A 26,514-nucleotide genomic window follows, 5' to 3' on the forward strand; every position below is an offset into this window, starting at 1 on the left:
TTTTTTTTAAACCCTTGTACTTCGGTGTATTGTCTCATAGGTGAAAGATTGGTAAGGGTGGGCAATGGGGGTCAAGTGACTTGACCAGGGTCACACAGCTGGGAAGTGGCTGAGGCCGGGTTTGAACCTAGGACCTCCTGTCTCTAGGCCTGACTCTCACTCCACTGAGCTACCCAGCTGCCCCCCTTATTGATATTTTTGATTTCTTTATCTGAAAATTGCCTGCAGGAAGCCAATAAGAGACTAGATAAAAATCTGAGACTCGTCTTTTGACCCCTTTTGTGATCCTTTTAATTTCTTCTTGAAAAGTATTATGACCTTATTGAAAAGCTTTAAGTTCCTATCAAACCTAAATTTAAAGGGTTAACACTGTTAAGACAGCAAGGAATTCTGCTGCCTGTTATAGCCAAGGCAAAGATACTCCCCAACTTGGCTTTCTGATAAGAAGCCAGTCAAAATTCAGCCTTGGCCTTGGTCTATTCTGAAGCCAATGTTTTGTGTTTTGATGTGATATAATTTGTAACTTCTGCGCATCTGCAAAGTTTCAGGGGGGGGTTCTTTTGTGTGAAATAAGTCTTGAAATATATATAATAAACTCCATGCTCCTGGAGCCAGAGCTAGAAGCATGAGGTAAAAGACAACTCCCTTGTCCTCTCCTTATTTCCTTATCAACTAAACTGTCTTCATCAGAGATGATAAAGAGATCTCCACAATTGCCTATTCATGTCCCTTACCCATTTATCAATTGGGGAATGGCTTGATATTTTTACACAATTGATTTAGCTCCTTGCATATTTGAGTAATTAGACCTCTGTCAGAGTTTTGTGTTATAAAGATATTTTTCCCCAGTTTGTTGTTTCCCTTCTGATTTTGGTTGCATTGTTTTTGTTTGTACAAAACCTTTTTAATTTAATATAATCAAAATTATTTATTTTACATTTTGTAATTTTTTCTAACTCTTGCTGTTTTAAAATTTTTCCCTTTCCCATAGATCTGACAGGTATACTATTCTATGTTCAGCTAATTTTCTTATAGTCTCCTTCTTTATATTCAAGTCCTTCACCCATTTTGAATTCATCTTGGTGTATGGTGTGAGATGTTGAACTAAACCTATTCTCTCCCATATTATTTTCCAATTTTCCCAGAAGGTTTTGTCAAATAGTAGATTTTTGTCCCAAAAGTTGGGCTCTTTGAGTTTATCATAGGATGTCTTGATGATGTCACTTACCCCAAGTCTATTCCACTGATCATCCCTTCTGTCTCTCAGCCAGTACCATATCGTTGTTTTTTTTAAAAATATTTTTTTTTATTTTTAGAAAAATTTTCCATGGTTACGTAAGTCATGTTTTTACTTTCCCCTTCACCCCCTCGTCCCCCCACACCCCTCTGCTGTAGCTAATTCACATTTTCACTGGTTTTATTATGTGTGGTCAGTCAAGACTTATTTACACATTATTGATAGTTACATGGGTATGGTCTTTTCAGGTCTACATGCTCAATCATGTCCTCATCAAACCAAATGTCCAAGCAGTTGTTTTTCTTCTGTGTTTCTACTCCTGTAGTTCTTCCTCTGAATGTGGGTAGTGTTCCTTTCCATAAATCCCTCAGAATTGTCTTGGGTTATTGCATTGCTGCTAGTACAGACGTTCATTACATTCAATTTTACCAAAGTATATCAGTCTCTGTGTACAATGTTCTTCTGGCTCTGCTCCTTTCACTCTGCATGAATTCCTGGAGGTCTTTCCAGTTCACATGGAATTCCTCCAGTTTATTATTTCTTTAAGCACAATAGTATTTCATCACCAACATATACCACAATTTGTTAAGCCATTCCCTAATTGAAGGGTATACCCTTGCTTTCCAGTTTTTTGCCCCCACAAAGAGCACAGCTATAAATATTTTTGTACAAATCTGTTTATCTATGATCTCTTTGGGGTACAATCCCAGCAATGGTATGGCTGAGTCAAAGGGCAGGCATTCCTTTATCACTCTTTGGTTATAGTTCCCAATTGCCATCCAGAATGGTTGGATCAGTTCACAACTCAACCAGCAATGCATTAATGTCCCAATTTTGCCACATCGTCTCCAGCATTCATTACTCTCCCCTTCTTTCATTTTAGCCAATCTGCTAGGTGTGAGGTGGTACCTCAGAGTCATTTTGATTTGCATTTCTTTAATTATTAGAGATTTAGAACACTTTATCATATGCTTATTGATACTTTTTATTTCTTTATCTGAAAATTGCCTATTTATGTCCCTTGCCCATTTATTAACTGGGGAATGGCTTGATTTTTTATACAATTGATTTAGCTCCTTGTATATTTGAGTAATTAGACCTCTGTCAGAATTTTTTGTTATAAAGATTTTTTCCCAGTTTGTTGTTTACCTTCTGATTTTGGTTGCATTGTTTTTCTTTGTGCAAAAACTTTTTAATTTAATATAATCAAAATTTTTAATTTTACATTTTGTAATTTTCTCTAACTCTTGTTTGGTTTTAAAATCTTTCCTTTCCAAGAGATCTGACGAGTATACTATTCTGTGTTCACCTAATTTACTTACAGTTTCCTTCCGTATATTTAAGTCTTTCACCCACTCTGAATTTATCTTGGTGTATGGTGTGAGATGTTGATCTAAACCTAATCATTCCCATGTTATTTTCCAATTTTCCCAGCAGTTTTTGTCAAATAGTGGATTTTTGTCCCAAAAGTTGGGCTCTTTGGTTTTATCATACACTGTCTTGCTGACATCACTTACCCCAAGTCTATTCCACTGATCCTCCCTTCTATCTCTTAGCCAGTACCATACCATTTTGATGACTGCTGCTTTATAGTATAGCTTAATATTTGGTACTGCTAAGCCACCTTCCTTCACGTTTTTTTTCATTATTTCCCTTGATATTCTTGATCATTTGTTCTTCCAAATAAACTTTGTTATAGTTTTTTCTAATGTAGTAAAAAGGTTTTTGTTAGTTTGATAGTTATGGCACTAAATAAGTAAATTAATTTGGGTAGAACGGTCATTTCTATTATGTTAGCTCATCCTACCCATGAGCACTCAATGTTTTTCCAATGGTTTAGATCTAGTTTTACTTTTTTGGAAAGTGTTTTGTAGTTATGTTTGTATAATTCCTGTATTTGTTTTGGTAGATAGATTCCTAAGTATTTTCAATTGTCTAAGGTAATTTTAAATGGTTTTTCTCTTTCTACCTCTTGCTGCTATAATGTGTTGAAAATATATAGAAATGCTGATTACTTATGTGCATTTATTTTGTATCCTGCAACTTTGCTAAAGGTATTGATTATTTCTACTAGTTTTTTAGTTGATTCTTTAGGATTTTTTAATTAGATCATCATATCATCTGCAGAGTGGTAGCTTAGTCACCTCCTTGCCTATTTTAATACTTTCAATTACTTTTTCTTCTCTAATTGCTACTGCTAGTATTTCTAGTACAATGTTAAATAAAAGAGGTGATAATGTGCATCCTTGTTTCACACCTGATCTTATTGGAAAGGCTTCTAATTTATCCCCATTGCATATGATGCTTGTTGATGGTTTAAGATATATACTGTTTATTATTTTTAGGAAACAACCCTCTATTCCTATACTTCCTAGTGTTTTCAGTAGGAATGAGTGTTGTATTTTGTCAAAGGTTTTTTCAGCATCTATTGAGATAATCATGTGGTTTTTGTTGCTTTGCTTGTTGATATGGTCAATTATGTGGATGGTTTTCCTAATGTTGAACCATCCTTGCATTCCTGGTATAAATCCCACCTGATCATGATGAATAACCCTTTTGATTACTCTCTGGAGTCTTTTTGCTAGTATTCTATTTAAGATTTTTGCATCTATATTCATTAAGGAGATTGGTCTGTAATTTTCTTCCTCTGTTTTTGATCCGCCTGGCTTTGGAATCAGTACCATATTTGTGTCATTAAAGGAGTTTGGTAAGATTCCTTCTTTGCTTATTATATCAAATAATTTGTATAGTATTGGGATTAATTGTTCTTTGAATGTTTGATAGAATTCACTTGTGAATTCATCGGGCCCTGGAAATTTATTCTTAGGGAGTTTTTTAATGGCTTGTTCAATTTCTTTTTCTGATATTGGATTATTTAGGTATTCTATTTCTTCTGCTGCTAACCTAGGCAATTTATATTTTTGCAAATATTTTTCCATATCACCTAGATTACTAAATTTATTGCTATATAATTGGGCAAAATAGTTTTTAATGGTTTACTTCCTCTTCATTAGAGGTGAGGTCTCCTTTTTCATCTTTGATACTATTAATTTGGTTTTCTTCGTTCCTTTTTTTAATAAGAATGACTAGTAATTTGTCAATTTTGTTTATTTCCTCAAAGAACCATTTTCTAGTCTTATTTTTTAATTTAATAGTTCTTTTACTTTCATTTTTATTGATTTCTCCTTTAATTTTTATAATATCTTATTTTGTATTTAGCTGGGGATTTTTAATTTGATCCCTTTCCAGTTTTTTGATTTGCATTTGAGTTCATTGATCTTTGCCCTCCCTAATTTGTTAATACATGCACTCAATGATATAAATTTCCCCCTGAGTACTGCCTTAACTGCATCCCACAGAGTTTGGTAGGATGTCTCATCATTGTCATTCTCTTCAATGAAATTATTGGTTGTTTCTATGATTTCTTCTTTGGCTAACTGTTTTTGGAGAATCATATTATTTAATTTCCAATTAGTTTTTGATTTTCCTGTCCAGGTGCCCTTACTAATTATTTTTTTATTACATTATGATCTCAGAAGATTATATTTATTATTTCTGCTCTTTTGAATTTGTTCGCAATGTTTCTATGCCCCATTACATGGTCAATCTTTGTGAATGTACCATGTGCAGCTGAAAAGGTGTATTCCTTTTTGTCCCTATTTATTTTTCCCCACATATCTACTAAATCTAATTTTTCTAGGACTTCATTCACCTCTCTTACCTCTTTCTTGTTTATTTTTTGTTTTGATTTATCTAGATCTAAAAGAGGAATATTTAGATCTCCCACTAGTATGGTTTTACTATCGATTTCCTTCTTGAGCTCTGCCAGTTTCTCCTTTAGGAATTTGGATGCATACATGTTGAGTACTGTTATTTCCTCATTTTATATACTGCCTTTTATCAGGATGTAATTACCTTCCCTGTCTCTTTTAATCAGATCTGTTTTTAGTTTGGCATTGTCAGAAATCATGATTGCCACTCCTGCCTTCTTTTTCTCATTTGAAACCCAAAAGATTTTGCTCAAGCATTTTACCTTAAACCTATGTGTGTCCACCTGCCTCATATGTGTTTCTTGTAGGCAACATATGTTAGGTTGCTGGTTTCTAATCCATTCTGCTATTTGCTTCTGTTTTATGGCAGAGTTCATTTCATTCAAATTCAGAGTTATAATTATCAGTTGTGTATTCCCCAACATTTTGGTATTCTCTGTTAGTTCTACCCCTTCTTCTTATGTTATTTCCTTTTAAATCAGTGGTTTTAGACCAGTCCCCCTTGTCCCCTCCCTTGATTTAATTCTCTTTCCAACCCCTCCCTTATTATTTCTGTCTTTTTATTTTTTAAGGCCTTATGAATTCCCTCCCCCTTCTCTTCCCCTTCCTCAGCAGGGTTGGATAGAATTCTATGTCCCAATGGATATAGCTACTCTTCCCTCTCAGGGTTAATTCCGCTGAGAGTAAGGTTTAAATATTACCTCTTAATGCTCTCTTCTTCTCCTTCTTATAATAGTATTCATCCCCTCTCCTTCCCATGCTCTCTTTGTGTAGTATAGAATATCCAATTTTTTTATTCATTCAATTTTCTCTTGGTGCCATCTCCTATTCACCCCCGCTCTTTTCTTCCCTGCCCTGTCTCTTCTTAGATCATTTAGTGCTCCAACCTCTCCCTATGAATAATTCTTCTAATTACTATACTAGTGAATACAGATTTTGAAAATTATACATAACATTTCTCCATATAGGAATACAAATAATTTGATCTTATTAAGGCCCTTAAAGAGGCCAATTTAGAAATAAGCATTTTTTCTTTCCCCTCTGTTTCTTATTTATCTTTTTATGTTTCTTTTGGTTTTGGGTGTTGGATATCAAACTTTCCATTTAGTCTTGGTCTTTTCTGTGCAAATACTTGGAAATCGTCTATCTTGTTGAATGTCCATACTTTCCTCTGGAATTATATAGCCAGTTTTAATGGGCAGATGATTCTTGGTTGAAGACCCAGTTCTTTTGCCTTTCTTAATATCATATTCCAAGTCTTTTGGTCTTTTAGCGTGGAGGCTGCCAGATCTTGTGTAATCCTGATTGTTGCTCCTTGATATCTGAATTGTCTCTTTCTGGCTTCTTGCAATATATTTTCTTTTACTTGGAAGCTCTTGAATTTGGCTATTATATTCCTGGGGGTTGTCTTTTCAGGGTCGTATAGAGGGTCACCTCTGGATCCTTTCAATGTCTATATTGCCCTCTTGTTGTAGAACTTCAGCACAGTTTTGCTGAATAAATTCTTTTAGAATGGAGTCCAAATTTCTATGACTTTCTGCTTTTTCAGGAAGACCAATAATTCTCAAATTGGTCTTCTAGACCTGTTTTCTTGATTTGTCAATTTCTCAGTGAGATATTTCATGTTTCCTTCTATTTTATCAGTCTTTTGACCTTGCTTTATTTTTTCTTGCTGTTTTGAGAGATCGCTGGCTCCTACTTGCCCAATTCTGGTGTTTAGATACTGGTTTTCTGTTATACTCTTATGATTTTCCTTTTGAATTTGGTTTATCCTGTTTTCTATCTGTTTAATTTTTGTTTCCAATTTGTTTACCACTTCGTTTGATTTGGGGGCATCTTTCTCTAATTGGGAGTTTCTGTCTTCTAACCTATTAATTTCTTTTTGACCTGTTTACTACTTCTCTCACCAAATCTCTTCCATCTTTTTCATGACCTCAGATTTGAACTCTTCAAGAGCTTGTGACCAATTTTCATTTTTTTGGGAATGTTTGAATGTGATTACTTATTTGTTCTCCTCTGCTGTTTGCTCTGTTGTCTGGATTTTTTTCTGTGTAAAAGTTGTTGAGTGTTAAAGATTTCTTCTTGCTTTTACTCTTTTGGGGTACTTGTGCCTGGGTTGCCATTATTATTATTATTTCTTTCTCAGTCAGAAGTCTGGGTAAGGCAGACGGTCTCTCTGCCTATGGATCTGTGGAGCAGTGTTTGCCTGAGTCAGAGAGCCCTGCACCCTCTCAGCTTTATCCTTGGGGCCACAGTTGGTCTGTACTCTCTAGGCTCCTGAGGTCTCAAGTCTACTTATTCTCAGGATCAAGCCTCCTGGTGGTCCCTTTGCTTGCTTCTCTGCCTGTAGCTCCTTTAGCAGTCTCAGGGTGCTGCTTCAACAGTCATGCATCCCTCTGTACTGGGTCCCCACCCAAATTCTGCACCTTCTCTCAGGGTCCGTGCCTGCTTCTACTCCTGCACTCAAGGTCTATGTTCAAAGTCCGCACGTTCTTTAGCCTCTTGAGGTCTTAAGTCTTGCTGCTCTCAGGAGCAGGCCCTGGTGATAGCAGGTAGCTGCCAAGAACTATATGCTTGATTTGGCCCTGTAGGTGGTATGGAAGGAGGGGGTTTCTCAGCTCATGTTTTAGTGAGAGTTGTTTCACCCCCTAATAGCATGGAAATGCTCCAATCCCAAGTATCTTCAATGCTGTGCCCTGTTGTGGGGTCCCTTTGTTAGTCTGGGTTTGTTTTTATGTCCTTTCGAGGAGTCCTATATGTGTGGGTTAGGAGAGGTCAAGCAGCTGCTTTTTACTCTGCCCCAATCTTAACCTAGAACCCCTGATCTAGTATTTCTAATGAAATAAATTCTCAATTCATTTTTTACCACTCCCCTTTGTAGAACCACTCCAATTTGTCCTAATCAATAGTAAATGTGCTGTTATCCTTTTTTTAAAAGATAAAACTATGTTTCTTGGGTCTTCTGAGGCAAAATATCTTAACCTTAAAATGGGATTGAAAAAATATCAAAAGGATGGTCAAACAGTAAAACAAACAGGGAACAATTTACTTCAAATTGAATACTTTTTTTCATTTGGACACATATTTACAAATTTTGTCAGCAGCCAAAGTTCAGTACCTTTCTCCTATGCTAGTTATCATAAGATGATTAGCCCTAATGAAAATGACTAAAGGAGATTTCTATTCATGTTGCCAACAGAAATCACCATTAAATACCATAAATTCCAAATAATACTATTTCCAAAGAATTTCTTGTCCCTTGGAGTATTTGTACACTTTCAATTAATATGATTATCTTTAAATCATGTTTTATCAAATGGACCATACAATATATGGAAGTGAGTTCAAGACTGAGATTCAGGAAACCTGGGTCCTATGACAAGTCAGGCTTCTAACTAGCTCTGGGATCTTGGGCAAGTAACTTTATCTTTCTGTGCCTTAGCTTCCTCATCTGGAAAATAAAAGTTTGGGAGTAAATGATCTCTAAAGTTCATTCAAGTTGTTATACTCTATAATCTCCAGTTATATTTTTTTTCAGGAAATATGCTATTTCTTATGAAACGTTTAGTACTATCAATACAAACTATTTTGCTGAAATCTACTTTTTTTTATCTGAAAAGATATATGGCACATATTGTCTCCAAACAAGAAAGAGGATTCCAAATACTAATCTTTCTATTAAAGAATTCTATCTAGTAAAGTGAAAAATCTCTCTTCTGAGCTACCACTCTCAAATTTTACTTTGACATTTAAGGATAAAATGAAAAAGAAAAACTGTCATTAGATAGCATATCATTGACTGGGTCCCAACTGTTAGCCAACATAATGAAACACTTAACCATAGGCATCATCTGATCCACCTTTTTGTATGGACAATATACTTTTATAATTCTGTTTTTCTTTAATTCATGTTAAACATTCAGCATGGATTTAAACAAACTTGGTTAAAGAAATTCCCATGGTCTCAAACAACTAGGTCACTCACATGCCTTTTGCCAAAAATCACTCCTATATTAGAAAAATAGGGGGGAAAATCAAAGGAATCTGAGCATCCAAGTGGAACATTGTTTAGAGTGATACAAAACCAAAGTTTTTATCTTCAATGAGCTTATTATCTAGTTGATAAGACATGGCAGAATTATGAACTCATTCATATTCAATATGTATACAAGATAGTATATACATAGTAAATAAAATTGATGCCTTGTTAAATTTGTGGTTCAAAGGATTCTAATTCACTACATAAGTCACTACTAGCCAAACATGTCAATTGTCCTTGATTCTAATTCTTCATTCACCCTTTCAGCAGATTAGAAATGACATAATACATTCCCCTTTGCTATCTTTTATTTGTCTATTGGAAAAGAAAATTGTAAGCATTTCAGTCCCCACTTTAAGAACTAATTCCAATAACATAATTGCAGTGACTATGACTTTGACTTTGAACTATTTATAGAATGAGTTATGGTTATAATCAGCAAAAAACTTTGGCATCTTGGATGTGGATATTATGTTGAACATGTTAATGAATTCTTTTTTCCAAAGTTATTCAATCTTTCTAATCAGTGTTTTTTCAAATTTTTGTAAACTTCAAAACAGCATCAATCCCTCAGTTGGATCATTAATTTGCTTACATACCTCAAAAACCTACGCAGTGCCAAAGAATAACATCTGTCTTGTTATATTAGAAAATATAACTTCATTCCATTCACAGTAATTGGTGTTTTTTTCTCATGTTAGAAGACAGCAGGGTTTTACCATTTATTAATTTCAGCTATTTTTATAAATGAGGAAATGGTCATTATATTGTAACTAAACCACAATAAAGTATTTATCCTAAAATGGAACTAATATAGTCCAATTTCACCATTTTGCTTTTTAAAAAAATTGCAAAATAAGAAAGGAAGAAAATGAAAGGAACATTGTTTTTTACTGAATAATTATCATGGTTTGAATTATTTCAATATTTTATTAATATGACTTAGAATTTTAGAAACAAAAACTACAAAAATTGGAAGGAATCTATAAAATGACGAAGCCATTCATGAAGTAGAAATTTCTCCACTATCCTGATAATGGTGTTGTAGCCTACAATACACTGTTTTCCATAGTATCTCCAATAGATTTCTATTAATCTGGCAAACTTGTTCCTTCAAATGGATTAAATACATATAGTATTTATATAATAGATTTAAGGTTTGCAAATAAAGCTTACTTGCAATCTCTTTTGATCAATAAAACAATTCTGTGATTTAGGTATTATAATTATTTCCAATTTGCAGATAAGAACTAAGACTCAGAGACAGCAAATGACTTGCCTATGATAATAAAGCTAGTAAATTTATGAAGTAGGATTCAAATTCAGGTTTTCTCTACTCCAAGACAAACTATCCACTATGCCACTTCGTTGTTTCTTGCTTAGCCATTTGCTGACATTAAAAATAGTCTTAGGACACATTTCCTTCTCTTTTATACTTATCCTTATAAAATAAAGTTTCTTTCCTCAATTCAAAACTCATCTATTTTGTTTTAAAAATTAAACCACAAAATCTGAAAGATGCCATTATTGGGAATTTTTCCTGAAGGTCCTTAGAAACTTTTAGGGAGTATAGGAAATGAAAGACAATGATTAGTTTTGCAAATGCTAAGGACCAATGTAGTCATCTACTATAAGAGAGACTAAAAAGACTGAAAAGGTACTTAAGATTAGATTTTTTTCCAGCTAATTCTACTTAGAGTGTTTGAGAGATACTTTAGAATTAAGTACCTTCTTACAGATTCAGTTCTTTCAGACTGAGGAACAAATTCAAAGGCTTAGTAAAATGTATTCATATTCATATTTAATTCAACCCATTCAGTTTTTAAAATTCTTTTTTCCAACCTCTACATTTAATAATAAAGTGAGCTAGAACCCAAATGTTATGATAGAAGGAAGAGAGAGAGAAAGTCTATATGGGAGACTCTTCCAGCTCTCCCCTCAGGGCCTAATATGCACTGCTGAGAATTCGAGATGGGGTCACCCCAAAACTGGATGACCTGGATGGTTGTACTGCTCGCCAGGAGTTGGGGATGAAGCTTCTCTATAAGATGAGGTATTGAGCACCCTAATCTGATTCTGAATGAGGTCAGGGTTCACGCAAGCCTCCCCTGAGATCAACCAACTTCCCAGTGGGTAGTCTGACTCCAAGATGGAGGCAACCAGACCAAACTGTGGTTCCCTTCTCCCTTGTTGTCTCTCGGGCATTCTGGAACACTATCTGACTAATGAATGGCTTTTATTAATATCAATATAGGGCTTTGGGGAAAGGGGCGAAGGGCAGAGGGATTTTGGTGTGCCCTCTTCTCTATTTCTATGGGGTCTGTCACTCAGATGGGAACCTTTGAGGTTCCCACTCCTAAGAGTCTCCCCTTGCCTCTTCTCCTTCAATTTCTATTTCTATTTCCTATTTCTATCCTTTTCTATAATTGCAAGTCAAACTGGAAAGGGTCTGTCAGCAAGGTTGGGTAATGGGGGAAGGAGCCTAAGAGATTGCTCCCAAAATGCAGTCCCAAGTTTAGCTGACTCAATTATTGAAGTATTACTGGGTGTGATGCAATGGGATGCCTTTGATCAGGGAATCAGGGTTTCAGTGTCCAAAGAAAGATCCTCAGGAAGCCCTCAGGACTGAATTTCAGCTACGATGTTCTCCTCCTCTCTCTCTCAGTCCTATGCCAGAAGTTCCTTTTTCCCCCCTTCCTCTTCAGGAGTATACCCAGAATTCCTCTGGTCCCAACTGTCAGTAACTGTCACCAATGACCTTCTTCTGGCTCTTTTTGTACCATCCCCCATCCTTACATAGGAAAGTCAGTATTGGAAATAGCTAAAATGTTATCTTCACTATAAAGATAAAATAATTTAAGGCAAGAGACATTTTGACCATATGTGGAGATTGGGAAGAGGAGAAAAGTGAGGAAAATAAAGATTGTCAGCTAATGTTTCATTGATGATGTGTTTCTTTTTACCTACCCAATAGTCTTGAAAAAAGGTATTAGCTTAATAATTCTAGAAATGTCAGTCAGAAAGTTTACAGAGTAAGCAGTATATTAGCCATCTGGTAAAGTTTGGGATAGCTGAAACATTCTGGGAGTCATATTTCTTCCTATTCTTGAATGAGAAAAAGCTAATAGGAAGAAATTTTGTCCTATCATGGAAGTCTAAGGAGGATCTACCTAGGAAAGCTGATGATATGGGAGTGCAGATTTCCCCTAGACATCCCAAAACCCCCAGATCGTGTCCCAAGTCAAAGTATACATAAAAGACTCATTTTTCCTTGCATTCCTACAGTGCTAAGAGAAGGTGATTTTTTGCTGAGGAATATTTCCTCTGGTGTCTCCCCTCATTCTTTTTTTTTCTTTTTCTTTTTCTTTTTCTTTTTCTTTTCCTTTTTCTTTTCTCCCCTCATTCTTGATAAGCACAGATAGGTACCTCCCAGCTTTCTCCTGATTAACATGTATTTTATATCCCAGATATATGATTATCCTCTAAACTGGACAGTTCACCCCCTTTTGACTTTGAGGCATAGGATATAACCACATAATTATTCTCAGGTTCCAGAGACCCAGGAACATGCCATCTGATATAATGGTCCTGGTGATGTGAGGAGCTGAAGCTGAGTGTGTGTGTGATACCTAAGTGTAACACTTAAGTTGTGATAATGTAACACAAAGGACCCTACAGAAATAGGTGTTGTGAATCTGCTAAACTCAACTTCAGAATAACAGTGTCCCAGAATAGCCAGCCAAAAGAAGAATCTGTGGTTAGAATTGCACAGCTACTTCTACCTGCCTATTCTGGCCTAAAAAGGATAATGCTAGAGTTGACTGCAGATTATATGACTGATATTCTCCTTTCCTTCAAATGTCCCAGGGATATAATCACTAAACCTTAAGATTGAGTTGACACCAAATCTAGGTATATCCTAAGATTTAATGTTGTCAGGCTTAGGAGGGGAAGCAGGCTAGTAACTGGGAAGGAGGGAAATTGGAAGTTCTTAATCTAAGCTAATGATGATAAAGATGGTTCTTGAATTGAAGGTAATCAGGCTTGTCAGTTGTCAATTGCTAATTGCCAGTTGCCAGCCTGGCAGGGCCAAACTGGTTCAACCTAAATCAGGTTATTTGATGATAGATGTTGTTGCTACTTATTAGAGTATGAATCAAGGTTCTGATTACTCAATATAAGGGTAACACAGGATCTGGGACTGTGGAAATGGTTAGTGCAGGTTGCTGGCAACTAAAGTTGACCTATGGCCTACCCTCATCACCAAAACCTCTTACTTCCCCAAATATCTCAGATTAAGACCCTGTCCCAATTCAAATCCCTCCTTATATACTTGAGCATCAACTGATTTGGCACATGCCAGCCCCTGCCAGGCTCAGTTCATTCCATGTTCTAATCAGATAACTGTCCATCATCTTGCTTTCCATATTGCTTTGAAAAATATCATTACACATCATCATTCTTTCTCTAGTCACATAAACTCTGTTGTCAAGAGCATGTAAAGCCCAGAACACATCTTTTCTATGAGGCAGTGCTCCACCCAAACACTGTATCCCTAGCCTCTCAACATGAATCTCAAATTAATGAAATTCTCTGTTTTTTTAAGCTAAGTTTTTGAGTCTTATACTCTTGTGAAGGGTAGCCTGTCCAGATCCAGGGTTTCATCTCAAAGCTCTCCCACAAATGAGTAGAACTGGAAGAACATTGTACACAGATACTAATACATTATGACACAATTGAATATAATGAACTTTTCTACTAGCAGCAATGCAACAACCTGGGACAATTCAGAGGAACTTATGAGAAATAATGCTTTCCATATCCAGAGAAATAACTGAGGAAATGGAACTGCATTAGAAAAATATATGATTGATCAAGTAATGTGAGAGGAATATGTTTGAGGTTTTGATGTTAAAGGATCACGCTTCTGCAGATATGAATAATATGGAAATAGGTTTTGAACAATGATACATATATAAGCCAGTGGAACTGCTTGTTGGATTCAGGAAGGGGGAAGAAAGAGCAGGAGGGAGGGGAGATCATGAACCATGTAAACATGAAAAAATATTCTAAATAAAAATTTTTTTTCAAAAAAATTAAAGCTCTCTCACAATATTTTTGGTGCTGGAAACCCGATTGAGGATTCATGAGAGCACTGCTTCTCAGGTAGGACAGGGCCCTTGTGGATGCTAACACTCCTTCATCCACCCATTATTTTTGGTAAATATCTTTTGGGGCTCTCTTGAAGCAATGGTGGCAGCAAGAAAAGGGAGGGATGCCTAAGTTCCTTGCCCCAAGTCCAGAGACTGCCTTTGCTACTCACTCCCTCCCTTTCTTCCCAAGAGGCCCCTCTGAAGACAGGCCAAGGCTAAGGGTTTGCTTTTGTGGAGGGAAGAAAACTTGTTTTTCCACTTTACTCACTATATTTTTGCTACATATCTATCTAACTCAACAGTCCAGGGGAAAAAAAGAAGGACTGAGGTAACCAATTTGAACTTTTTTTTTCTTTTGTTGTGATTTTTCTCTTATGTTTTCCCTTCCTCGTTCCCTAACTCCCTACCCCAGGCTGTACCAGTATTACTTTGGTACTTGAGCAGATGGAATATTCCAGGGTGGGAGGTGGGGGAGAAGGGAAGGGAGAAGCCAGAGGCCTCAAAGTCACCTTCCCTAGCACTACAGGAATGCAAGGAAAAACAAATCTTTTATGTACTTCTGACTTGGTCCACAATCTGGGTTGTTGGGGTGTCTAAAGGAAGCCTGTACCAGCCTGTACCCCTATGTCATTCCCCCATATCAAAAGGAAAAGAGGAAATGGAGGTGGGGAATGACTTGAAGCAGTAGCCAGACTGCCTCAGAGAGTGGCAGTAATCCATATATTTTCCTTCATCAAACCATAAAGTCTAAATTATTCCAGAAGGATAAGGAGAGGTGAAAGTTAAGAAGACCAGGACATGTTATGGGATTTTTGTTTTGTTTTGTTTTGAAATTACATTTGACTGAAACTCAGAGGAAAAGGAACTTAATTCATTCTAGGGTCTATCCTTTAATTCAGAGAAATATAATAATGATCTGTTTCTAATCACATCTTTTATACTTTTAAAGCCTTATCTGATTTTATTTGTGTTATGAACAGGTGAGTGACCCTATATTTCTGTTTCACAGCTGCTTATTATTAGGACATTAAGACCTGGGAGATCTCTGAAAACTTCAGGAAGAGAATCATCTTTCCTAGCACAGGAAGGGGATGTCCCTTTCCCAGAACATTGTTTAAGAGTTTTCCTACGATCAGGAGACATTCATATATGTCACACTTAACTTTTTAAAAATCTTCCTCATAGTATATGAGCATAACTTTGTGTCCTGTAGAATTAAAAAATCAAAATGCTTCAAAAGAGAGGCAAAGTAGCAGTGCAAGGGGGAAAACACACAAATATAAATCCTTTTTTTTAAATAACCATCTAGGTACTTAGCCAAGCACAGGGGAAATTGGAAAGGAAAATTAAATAAAAAATTAAAATAAAAGAAATTAAAAAGAACCTGTCCTCAAGGAGACTACAACCTGTGATTGAAGAGTAAATTCACTACTAGGTCTTATAGTGCAAATAGGGGGCATGTCAACCCTTCAAAGCCTTTCTGCAGAATTTCTGACAGTTGAGAAGGGTTTAGAATCTTGAGGAAATTCAGTTGATCCTGAGGACTCATGCAGAGGAGCACTACAGTCTGTATACCAAAGAAATCAAAGGTAGGGGAAAGGACCTACTTTTAGAAAAAAATATTTATAGATGCTCTTTTAGTGGTAGCAAAGGATTAGAAACTGAATGACAAGTCTATAAGGACATTTTAGACCCATTGAGGCAAAAGCAGTCAGAAAAGACATATTTACAGATCTGCCTCAGACCCTGGCAAGGACCACTCTTGACCTTGTAGGTCTATAAATCATTGTCTAAGAACACCTAGCTTGGCTCAGAACACCCTGACCAGTTAACTTACTATCACATACCTTGAGCCCTATCTCTGGGTCAGTGGCCTTCATTCATATCAGCTATGCCTTAGTGCTTTGTACTTCTAAGGAAATGTTTATGCCAGTGATAACAGAACAAAGAGGGCTTTGAAGATTGTTATTGATGAAGTATATGTATTCCTTAATGCATGTGGCTCCTGTATACTATAATTGACACCAAGGATGTATGCCCTTGAGATTTTATTTTCCTTTGATCTTAGTATGTAGAAACTTTATAAATATTGGACCTATATGTTCAATAAAATGGGAATCTATGAACTCACTCACAGCTCCCTAGAGTTCCATAATTCTTGATTCCGTTGAGCTGATAACTATAATGGAATATTATTGCTGCATATAAAATAATAAAAAGTAACAGCAATGATTTAACTATTATCAGTAATGCAAGGATCCAAGACAACTCCAAGGAGCTTATGAGGAAAAGAATGATCTCTACCCAAAATAGGAAGTGATAATCAGAATTCAGATTGAAGTAAAGAACTTTTCACTTGATTTCTTTCATGAGTTTCTTTTTAATATAAGTGCTTTGTCTTCTTTCATAAAATGACAAACATGTAAATATATATATTGCATGATAGCATATATATTTCTTAAATTATCTCTTGTCTCAAGAACATGAATGGGGGTGTAGCTGGGAGAATCAGTGGATTGAGAGAGTTAGACCTAGAGATGGAAGGTCCTGGGATCAAATTTGACCTCAGATACTTCATAGTCATATGACACTCAGCAAAACACTTAACCCCCATTTTCTAACTCTTACCACTCTTCTGCCTCAGAATAAATACAAATGATTTATTTTAAGATGAAAGGTAAGAATTTTTCCAAAAAGAAAATATGGATTGCAAAATGTCAGTAAAATAATATTAAAAATTATGTCTATATGTAATCAGAAAAAATATAACAAAAATCTAAAATAATCAATCATCAACTTGTAGATGAAATCAGTAAAAATAAGTACTTTGATGGCAGAAATGACTTTATTTTTGTTTTTGTATCTTAAACTCCTATGAAGAGGGCAAATAGCAGGATCCTAAAAAATTGTGTAGAACTAAAATTGAGCATATTTTTAAATAAAACTTTTTATTCATAGATGCTATGTTTAAAGGGACATGATTTTCTCTAAGAGATGAGGTCCATCTATTAGCAACCAGAGAAATAACTTACTACTCAAGATGAAAATGAATTGCAATTCCCTAACAAGATTGCTGTTTAAAAGAATAATAACATTGTATCTTTTTTCCTAATAACAGAGATAAAATGAAGAAATTGTGATAGCTAATATTACTAAGGTCTAAATTCAGAGAATAAATATTACTAGAATATATATAATGATATCGGATCCCCCCAAACAATGTTCCCTGACTGAAATGTGAATACTAGTTAAATTTAAAATAAATATGGAGTCTGGAGCCTGAGTAACTTTTACTTTCATTTATTTCAGAATATAACAGAAAATTCAGAGAATAGATCAAAATATATATTCCAACTAAGACAAATTGCCTTTTTTTTAGTGGGTAGACTTAGGAAAAGGAGCCTCTCACCTATCTTAAACTACCAACAAAACATCACTTTGATGTTAAACAATGAAAGAAAGATGGGGTTACAATGAATTTAGTGAGAAAAGAAAATAACTCAGCCAAGAGAATACCTTAATTAATAAGGATTAAAGTTAGGATTTCACAGTACTTGAAAACTGATGGTGTTTGTTCCCAGCATGACAAAGCTTCCCACTGGAATATGTGATCCCTCATTAAAAAATCATGTTGAATCAGAATATAATGCAAAGCCATTATGTGGTAATCCAAGTGAATACTTCAGACAGGTGTAGGATGAGTACATAGAAAATTGATTCATACATTTGCAAATGAGAGTGGCTTAGCTCTGATGGTCTCATCAGGCTGAAAATGTCCCTCTTTAAGAATATGTTTCTAAAAGCTCAACCAAGTCTACTAATAGATTAATAGGATAGGATGTAGAGTTCTAATGGGCGAATATTTATATTTTTCCAATTTAGTAATAAAGTTCTTCATGAAAATTATTCAATAAGAAGCCTAAAAGGACTATGGAGACAAAAGAAAGGGGGTAGGAAATATACTATGTATTAGATTTCTGTCACTATTGAAGCCTTCAGGAGTTTCATTTAATAAGAATCTTTAAAAAAGCCATTATACCACTTGCATCAAAGAGATTGTTGCTGATAAACAAAGTCCTTTATTACTGGCTTTTAGAAGGATTCTGAACTTGCCATTTTATTGTCATATAGCATAATCTTGAGAGATTTCAAGGAAATTGTTAAATGTATAATATCTTAGTATTGTACTACAAAAGTCTGATAGTTTTATTGATATATTTTATTTTTAATTCCATAGCATCTTTTTGCTAACCGTCTTTAAACCCAGAACAATGACTGTGCCCAGAAGGTCTTAATCCTTTTTATTTATGGATTCCAGCTCTAGAACCTCATTGTCTCCATCAATGACTTATCTAGTCAGCCCCAGCCAGATTTTACCCTCCTGTCATTTGCTTACTTGCTATTGTCAACCTTGAGAAACACAGAACCACCAAAGTAGTTAGAAAGAACAAGTATTTAATCAAGAGAAGGAAGAGAATGCTCTGATCTGCCACTACACAGAGTCAAGTGTAATATACCACACAGAGTATGGCCCTAGGACTCTGAAAACACTGCCTCTTAGATAATGTACCTTGAAAGGGTATTTTCCAATGAACTAAAGAACTTGGGGTCTTAAAATACCTTTTGAGAATAAAGAACAGGAAAGACAATTGATTGGCTTACATGGAGGCCAGGAAAGGAGGAATCAAGGCAGGGGCTGGACTACCTAGGAGAAGCCTAGATGCAGTGGGAGAAACTTCTAGGACAAAAAGGTACTTAAGATTTGATTACATATACTGATTGTATCTAACCTGAGATCATTAGATAAGTTAAGGTTTATTGTTCAATCTAAGAGAAGGGTCAGTCTGGGACTTCCCCAAGACAAGTTGCAGAGGGATAAAGGCACATTTGGGGGTTCCATAAAGCAAGGTCATCACTACATTACCACAAAACTATTGTTGGGAAATTCCTCATCCCAGAAATCTGAAAACTTTCTTAGAAAGTAACTCTCATCTCAGTCCTTCGAATAAATTTGACTAGCATCTGATGCTGGGAAATAACAGGTATCAGGCCCATCACTATAGCCCCAAACACAGGGAGAAAAATACACACATAGATAGAGTTTTACATAATTTTAGGGAGACTTGTCAAAGATAAAAGTTCAATCAACCCTCCAAGTGGAACTACACAGATATTTTATTTATTTCAGAGTTTGAGCAATAGGGACAAGATTTCACAGAATTTAAGGGAATATGTGTTAAGCTTGGAGTCTTATGATTTGCTCAGACTGACACAGACATCCCTCAAGAATAATATCAGTTCAGGGACATACTGCCCTTACTAGCTGGAGGGTCTCTATTTACACATTCCTATATTACTGTTTCCTTGCTCTCAAATATTATTGCATTTTTTCCTTACTATAAAGAAAATGCTTCCTTCATATTCATAATACAATTGTTCATTTATTCTACCACACTGGTTTCTCACCCTCTCCCCTTCTTACACATTTGGAACATAATCAAATCCAAGGTTTTATGGCTATTGGAAAGTCTGAGTAAATATATTCACCTATGGCTCTACTCACTATCTCTGGGGTTTTGTTGACAAAAAAAGTACCCTTCGCTATCCATATCCTCCAAAAGCATTTCCTTTCTCCACTAAAATACAGGCTAATCCTTAAAGACAGGGACTGCCTCTCATTTGTATTTGTATCCCCATAACTTCTCAAACTGTTTGAGATACATTGAGCAGAAAATACCTTATCATTCAAAAGTAAAAACACCATTTTTCCTCAAAATATCACTTCCCACAAAAAAATCTGAGAATGAAAACAAAAGAATAAAAGAAATGCTTCAGTAAGTGAACAAACATTTTGACCAAGCCTATCAATATATACCATTTACCACAAAGCTTGTCCCTCACGTCTATAAAGAGGGGAAGTATATTTTTATAATTCTTCTTAGGGACCAATTTTGGACAACATAATTAAACAGCATTAATTTTGATTCTTTGCTGTTAATGAAATGAGATAATTTATGAACCTTAAACTTTAAAATATTATAGAAATGCTAGCTAGCTTTCTTTGTTATTATTTTCCATTTATATGACTGTTTTGTAAGTATTGGTTTTGATTCTACTTATTTAACTTTGTAACAATTAATATATATTACAATATTTCCCTAAATTCTTCCCAAGTGAATGGATGTCTATTTTGATTCTAATTCTTTGCCATTAAAAAAATTGCTACTTCCAGGTTAAGATGGCTGTAGATTAGTAGCATGACTCCTTACTCTCCTCACCACTGACCATACATGCTACACCAAAAAGACAAAAAACCAAATCCAGATGAATGAAGGGACTCCACAATAGGACACAGCAATGAATGTATGTGGGATTTGGGCATTTCTACACGATAAGGGGGTGAAATAGCTCCCACCAAAATGCAAGCTGCTCAATCCTCCCCCACACCACCTACTGTGCCACAGTCAGAGACTGTGTGCCAGAATTACAGTAAACATGAGGCAATCTCAGAGTTCTTGGCAGCTGATTTAGAGCACCAGAGATGTACCCCTGGGAGCAGCTGGACTTGAGATCCCAGGAGGCTAAAGAGTGTGGATCTTGGGTGTAGAATTGGAGCTGGGAAGGGCAGCAGGGAGAGGAGGCCAAAGGGAGGCTCAAAAAGTAGCCTCAGGCAAGAAAGCAAATGTGAGCCAATCTCTGAGTTCTTGGCAGCTGTCCAATAGCACCAGGGATGTACCCCAGGGAGCAGCTAGACTTGAGACCCCAGGAGGCTAAAAAGTGTAGACCCTGGGCACAGAGATAGAGGCAATACAAAATAGAAGCCACACAGAATCTAAAAGTAGCCTCAGTCAAAAACTGCTCTATAGTTCCATACACAAGGAATCTGCCCTCCTCACTCAGACTTTTGGCTATGAAGGAAAAACCAGCATAGTGATGGCTAGCAATGAAATACAACCTTCTACCATCAGAAAGAACAAGAGAAAGGCATTGACCATGGATAATTTTTATGTAGAAAAAAAATTCAAACTAAAGAAGACACAGGAGAGGAGGTCAAACAAGTAAACACATCCAAACCTTCTCAAAAAATGGAAATTTGTCACAAGCTCTTGAAGAATACAAATCTGAGATTATGAGAAAGATGGAAGAGATCTGGTAAGAAAAGTGGGAAATAGCTCAGAAAGGAATTAATAGTTTAAAAGACACAAATTCCCATTTGGAGAAAGAAGCCCCAAAATAAAGGGAAATGATAAGCAAATTAGAGACCAAAATTAAACAGCTAAAAACCATGAAGAGTAGGATAGACCAGACTGAAAAGGGGAATCAAAACATTATAGCCAAAAACCAGTTTTTAAAGTCTAGAATTGGGTTGAAGCCTATGATCTCACAAGACAGTAAGAATTAATAAAGCAAAGTCAAAAGACTGACAAAATGGAAGGAAACATGAAATTTCTCACTGATCAAGTGACTGACCAAGAAAACATGTCTAGAAGAGACAATTTGAGAATCACTGGTCTTACTGAAAAATCGGAAATTAACAGGAACCTCGACACCATACTACAAGAAATTACCCAAGTGAACTGCCCTAAAATTCTTCAACAAAAAGGCAAAATAGACATTGAAAGAATCTATACATCACCATCTATATTAAATCCTCAAAAGACAACCTCCAGGAATATAATTGCCAAATTCAAGAACTTCCAAGCCAAGAAGAAAATTTTAAAAGAAGCCAGAAAGAAACAATTCAGACATCAAGGAGCACCAATCAGCATTACACAGGACCTGGCAGCCTCTACACTAAAAGACTGCAACATTTGTAATATGCCATTCAAAAAGGCAAGAGAATTGGGTCTACAACCAAGGACCACTTATCCATAAAAAGTGACTACATACTTCCAGGGGAAAGTATGGGCATTGGACTAAATAGAAGACTTCCAAGTATTTTTGAAGAAAAGACCAGAACTGAGCAGAAAATTTGATATCCACCCTCAAAAATCAAGAGAAACATGAAAAGGTAAATAAGAAAGAGAGGATAAAGAAAATAATTTTTTAAAAAATATTTCTACTTTTAGGGCTTCAATGAGATCAAAATTTTTGTATTCCTATATGGAAAAATGTTATATGTAACTCTCAAAAATGTATTCACTATTATAGTAATTAGAAGAATTATTCATATAGAAAGTTGGGGTATTAAGTGGCCTAAAGAGAAATGCAAAAAAAAGAAAATGGGGAATAGAAGATGACACCAAGAGAAACTTGAAAGAATTAGAAAAGAAGGATAAGCTATTCTACACAAAGAGGTTCATGGGCAGAGGAGGGGACGAATTCTATTATATGGAGGAGAGGAAGTGAGTGTTAATAGGTAATACTTAAACCTTACTCTCAGTGGAATCAATTCAGAGAGGGAAGGGCAGCTAGATCCATTGGGATATTGAATTCTATCTTACCCTACAGGGAAAGTCATAAGGGGAAAATCAAGGGGGGTAGTGGGGTGGGGAGTTCAAAAAATGAGGGAAAGAGAGGGGGTACAGAATTTAATAGAGTATCTAAAATATAAGAAGAGGAAAATAAATACGAGGGGTGGAAAGGGAAGTAAACTAAGGACAGGGATAAGGGGGTCTGATTCAAAGCAAACACTGGTTTACAAAGATATAGCAAAAAAGAGAAAGGGCAGAACTACAGGAGGATATGAAAATGTTGGGAAATTACACAAATGACAATCATAACTCTGAATGTGAATGGGATGAACTCGCCCATAAAATGGAAGTAAATAGGAGAGTGTATTAGAAACAAAAATCCTACCATATGTTGTCTACAAGAAACTCATGTGGGGCAGGTAGACATACACAGGGTAAAGATTAAAGGCTAGAGCAAAATCTATTGGGCTTCAATTGAGAAAAAGTAGGCAGAAGTTGCAATCATGATACCTGGCAAAGTCAAAGTAAAAATAGAGTTGATTAAAAGTGATAGGGAAGATAATTACATCTTAATAAAAGGCTGTATAGACAATGAGGAAATATCAGCAGTCAACATGTATACAACAAATGGTATAGCATCCAAATTTCTAAAGGAGAAATTGGCAGAGCTCAAGAAGGAAATAGATAGCAAAACTACACCAGTGGGAGACTGTCCTCTATCATACCTAAATAAATTAAACCAAAAATAAATAAAAAAGAGGTAAGAGAGGTGAATGAAATCCTAGAAAAATTAGAGTTAATAGATATGTGGAGAAAAATAGAGATAAAAAGGAATACACTTTCTTTTCAGCAGCACATGGTACATTCACAAAGACTGACGTTCTACTAGTGCATGGAAACCTGACAAACAAATGCAAAAGAGCAGAAATAATAAACACAACCTTTTCAGATCATGATGCAATAAAAATAATAATTAGTAATGGTAAATGAATGGGCAAATGAAAAATTAATTGGAAATAAAATAATATGATTCTCCAAAACCAGTTATTTAAAGAAGAAATCAAAGAAACAATTATTTCATTGAAGAGAATGACCATGATGAGACATCCTACCAAAACTTTTGGGATGCAGCCAAGGCAATACTCAGGGGGAAATTTATATCCTTGAGTGCATATATTAACAAATTAGGGAGGGCAAAGATCAATGAATTGGGAATGCAAATGAAAATATTAGAAAGCAAACAAATGAAAATCCCCAGATGAAAACAAAATTAGAGATCATAAAAATTAAAGGAAAAATTATTAAAATTGAAAGTAAAAGAACTATTGAATTAATAAATAAGACTAGAAGCTGGTACTTTGAAAAAAACAAATAAAATAGAAAAAGTACTGGTCAGTTGTAACATGAATAATCTTAAGTGGGGTGAACTGCTTCACAAAACTCTTACAGTACCCCCAGAACTCCAGGAGATGGGGCAGTTGGGGCAGTTAAGAATGTGGTATAAAATCAGGACATCCAGCTTGGCAAGATCACTCTCTTTGGGAGATACATGGAGCTGGATGGCTGGAAGGGGTAGGATTATTTCTTCTCAATAGCTTAACTTATCTCTAACCCAGAGAGCAGGATGGATTATTGCTAAATATTCCTCATAGACTGTAATGAGAATGTTTCCTAAAGTCTGTGAGCACTGTGACAAAATCTTGTAAGCAGTGTACCAAGCAATCTATAAACTACTACAGATCTACAATCAGGAACATCTCTATCATCTTGAACTTATAAATATTAGATTTTAAGAGATAGTTTAGATTGTGACGGAATTTGGGGAGACATAGTTTTATTCAGAGGCTTTCTCCTCTGGGGGGATAGCCACTCTGACATCACCTTGAAGATCATAGATAGATTTTACCTCACCCTCAAACCTAGACCTTTTCCCTCCTTCCCAGTTTCCATGAATTAATAAGTCCCTTCTCTTGTTTAGAGTGTGTAAGTGAGGTGTTGTGGTTCAGGTTATATAATCCTAATTCATACATTGACTAATCCTGGTCTTCATGTTGGCAGATTCTGAGAATAGTTGAAATCTAGTGATCAAGAAAGTTGCTTGAAAACATCCTGAGCACCTTACCTATTTTGGCTTATTAGGGAATAAGCTTCAAACAGTAGAAGTTACAAAATTCTATGGGGTTATTCCCTTTTTGCCAGCCAATTTAGTCCTGTGAAAGCTAAGTCAGATAGCCACCATTTCTGGACAGAGAAGGATTCTGTTAATAGCAGCTTGCCAGATACTTCAACTGCCAAGGGAAGGGTAGGAGTAAGAATTCCGTCCATTCACTCCCCTCCCCCTTGAAAGAGGTTTTACAGCAAGGGGCATGGAGGCTGATGAGACATCATTGCTAACTGCTCCCATTTTTACACAATCTAATTAAAAAACAGAAAGAAGAAAACAAAATTAACAGCATCAAAGATGAAAAGGGTGACCTCACCTCTAATGAAGAGGAAATTAAGGAAATCATTAAAAATTATTTTGCCCAATTATATGGCAATACATATAACAATTTAGGTGATTTGGTTGAATATTTATAAAAATATAAATTGCCTAGATTAACAGCAGAAAAATAGAATGCCTAAATAATTCCATCTCAGAGAAAGAAATTGAACAAGCCATTAAAGAACTCCCTAAGATAAAATCCCCAGACCAGATGGATTCACAAATGAATTTTAACAAACATTCAAAGAACAACTAATCCAAATACTATACAAACTATTTGACATAATAAGCAAAGAAGAAGTTCTACCAAATTCCTTTTATGACACAAATATGGCACTGAACCCAAAGCAAGGTAGATTAAAAACAGAGAAAGAAAAATACAGATCTATCTCCTTAATGAATATAGATGCAAAAATCTTAAATAGAATACTAGCAAAAAGACTCCAGCAAGTGATCAAGAGGGTTACAGATCATAATCAGGTGGAATTTATACCAGGAATTCAAGGATGGTTCAATATTAGGAAAACCATCCACATAATTGACCATACCAACAAGCAAATGAACAAAAATCACATGATTATCTCCGTAGATGCTGGAAAAGCTTTTGACAAAATACAACACTCATTCCTATTGAAAACACTAGAAGGTATAGGAATAGAAGGGCCTTTCCCAAAATAATAAACAGCATATATAAAACCATCACCAAGCATCATCTGCAATAAGGATGAATTGAAGCATTCCCTATAAGATCAGGAGTGAAACAAGGATATCCATTATTACCTCTATTATTTAACATTGTACTAGAAACGCTAACAGTAGCAATTAGAGAAGAAAAAGAAATTGAAGGTGTTGAAATGGGCAATGAGGAGACCAAGCTATTACTCTTTGCAGATGATGTGATGGTCTACTTAAAAAATCCTAGAAAATCAATTAAAAAGCTAGTGGAAATAATCAACAACTTTAGCAAATTTGCAGGATACAAAACAAACCCACATTAATTATCAGCATTTCTATATATTTCCAACACACCTCAGCAGCAAGAGGTAGAAAGAGAAATTCCATTTACAATCACCCTAGACCAGTGATGGGTAAACTATGGCCTGTGGGCCAGATGTGGTCCCCTGAAATGTTCTATCCAGCCTCCCAACATTATTCTTAATCTGATGAATACAATGAGTAGGATACAATACAATGAAACTTTGAAAGAGTTGCCTTAGAAACAGACTGACAGCTGAGTATTTCCTTTCCTTTGGCCCACTCTTTAAAAAATTTGCCCATCACTGTGCTAGTCAATATGAAATATATAGGAATCTATTTACAAAGATAAACATAGGAATTATATGAAAACAACTACAAAACACTTTCTACACAATTAAAACTAGATCTGAACAATTGGAAAAAATATTAATTGCTCAT

The sequence above is a fragment of the Gracilinanus agilis genome, chromosome 3 (genome assembly GCF_016433145.1).
Source record: "Gracilinanus agilis isolate LMUSP501 chromosome 3, AgileGrace, whole genome shotgun sequence".
Taxonomy (NCBI): Eukaryota; Metazoa; Chordata; class Mammalia; order Didelphimorphia; family Didelphidae; genus Gracilinanus; species Gracilinanus agilis.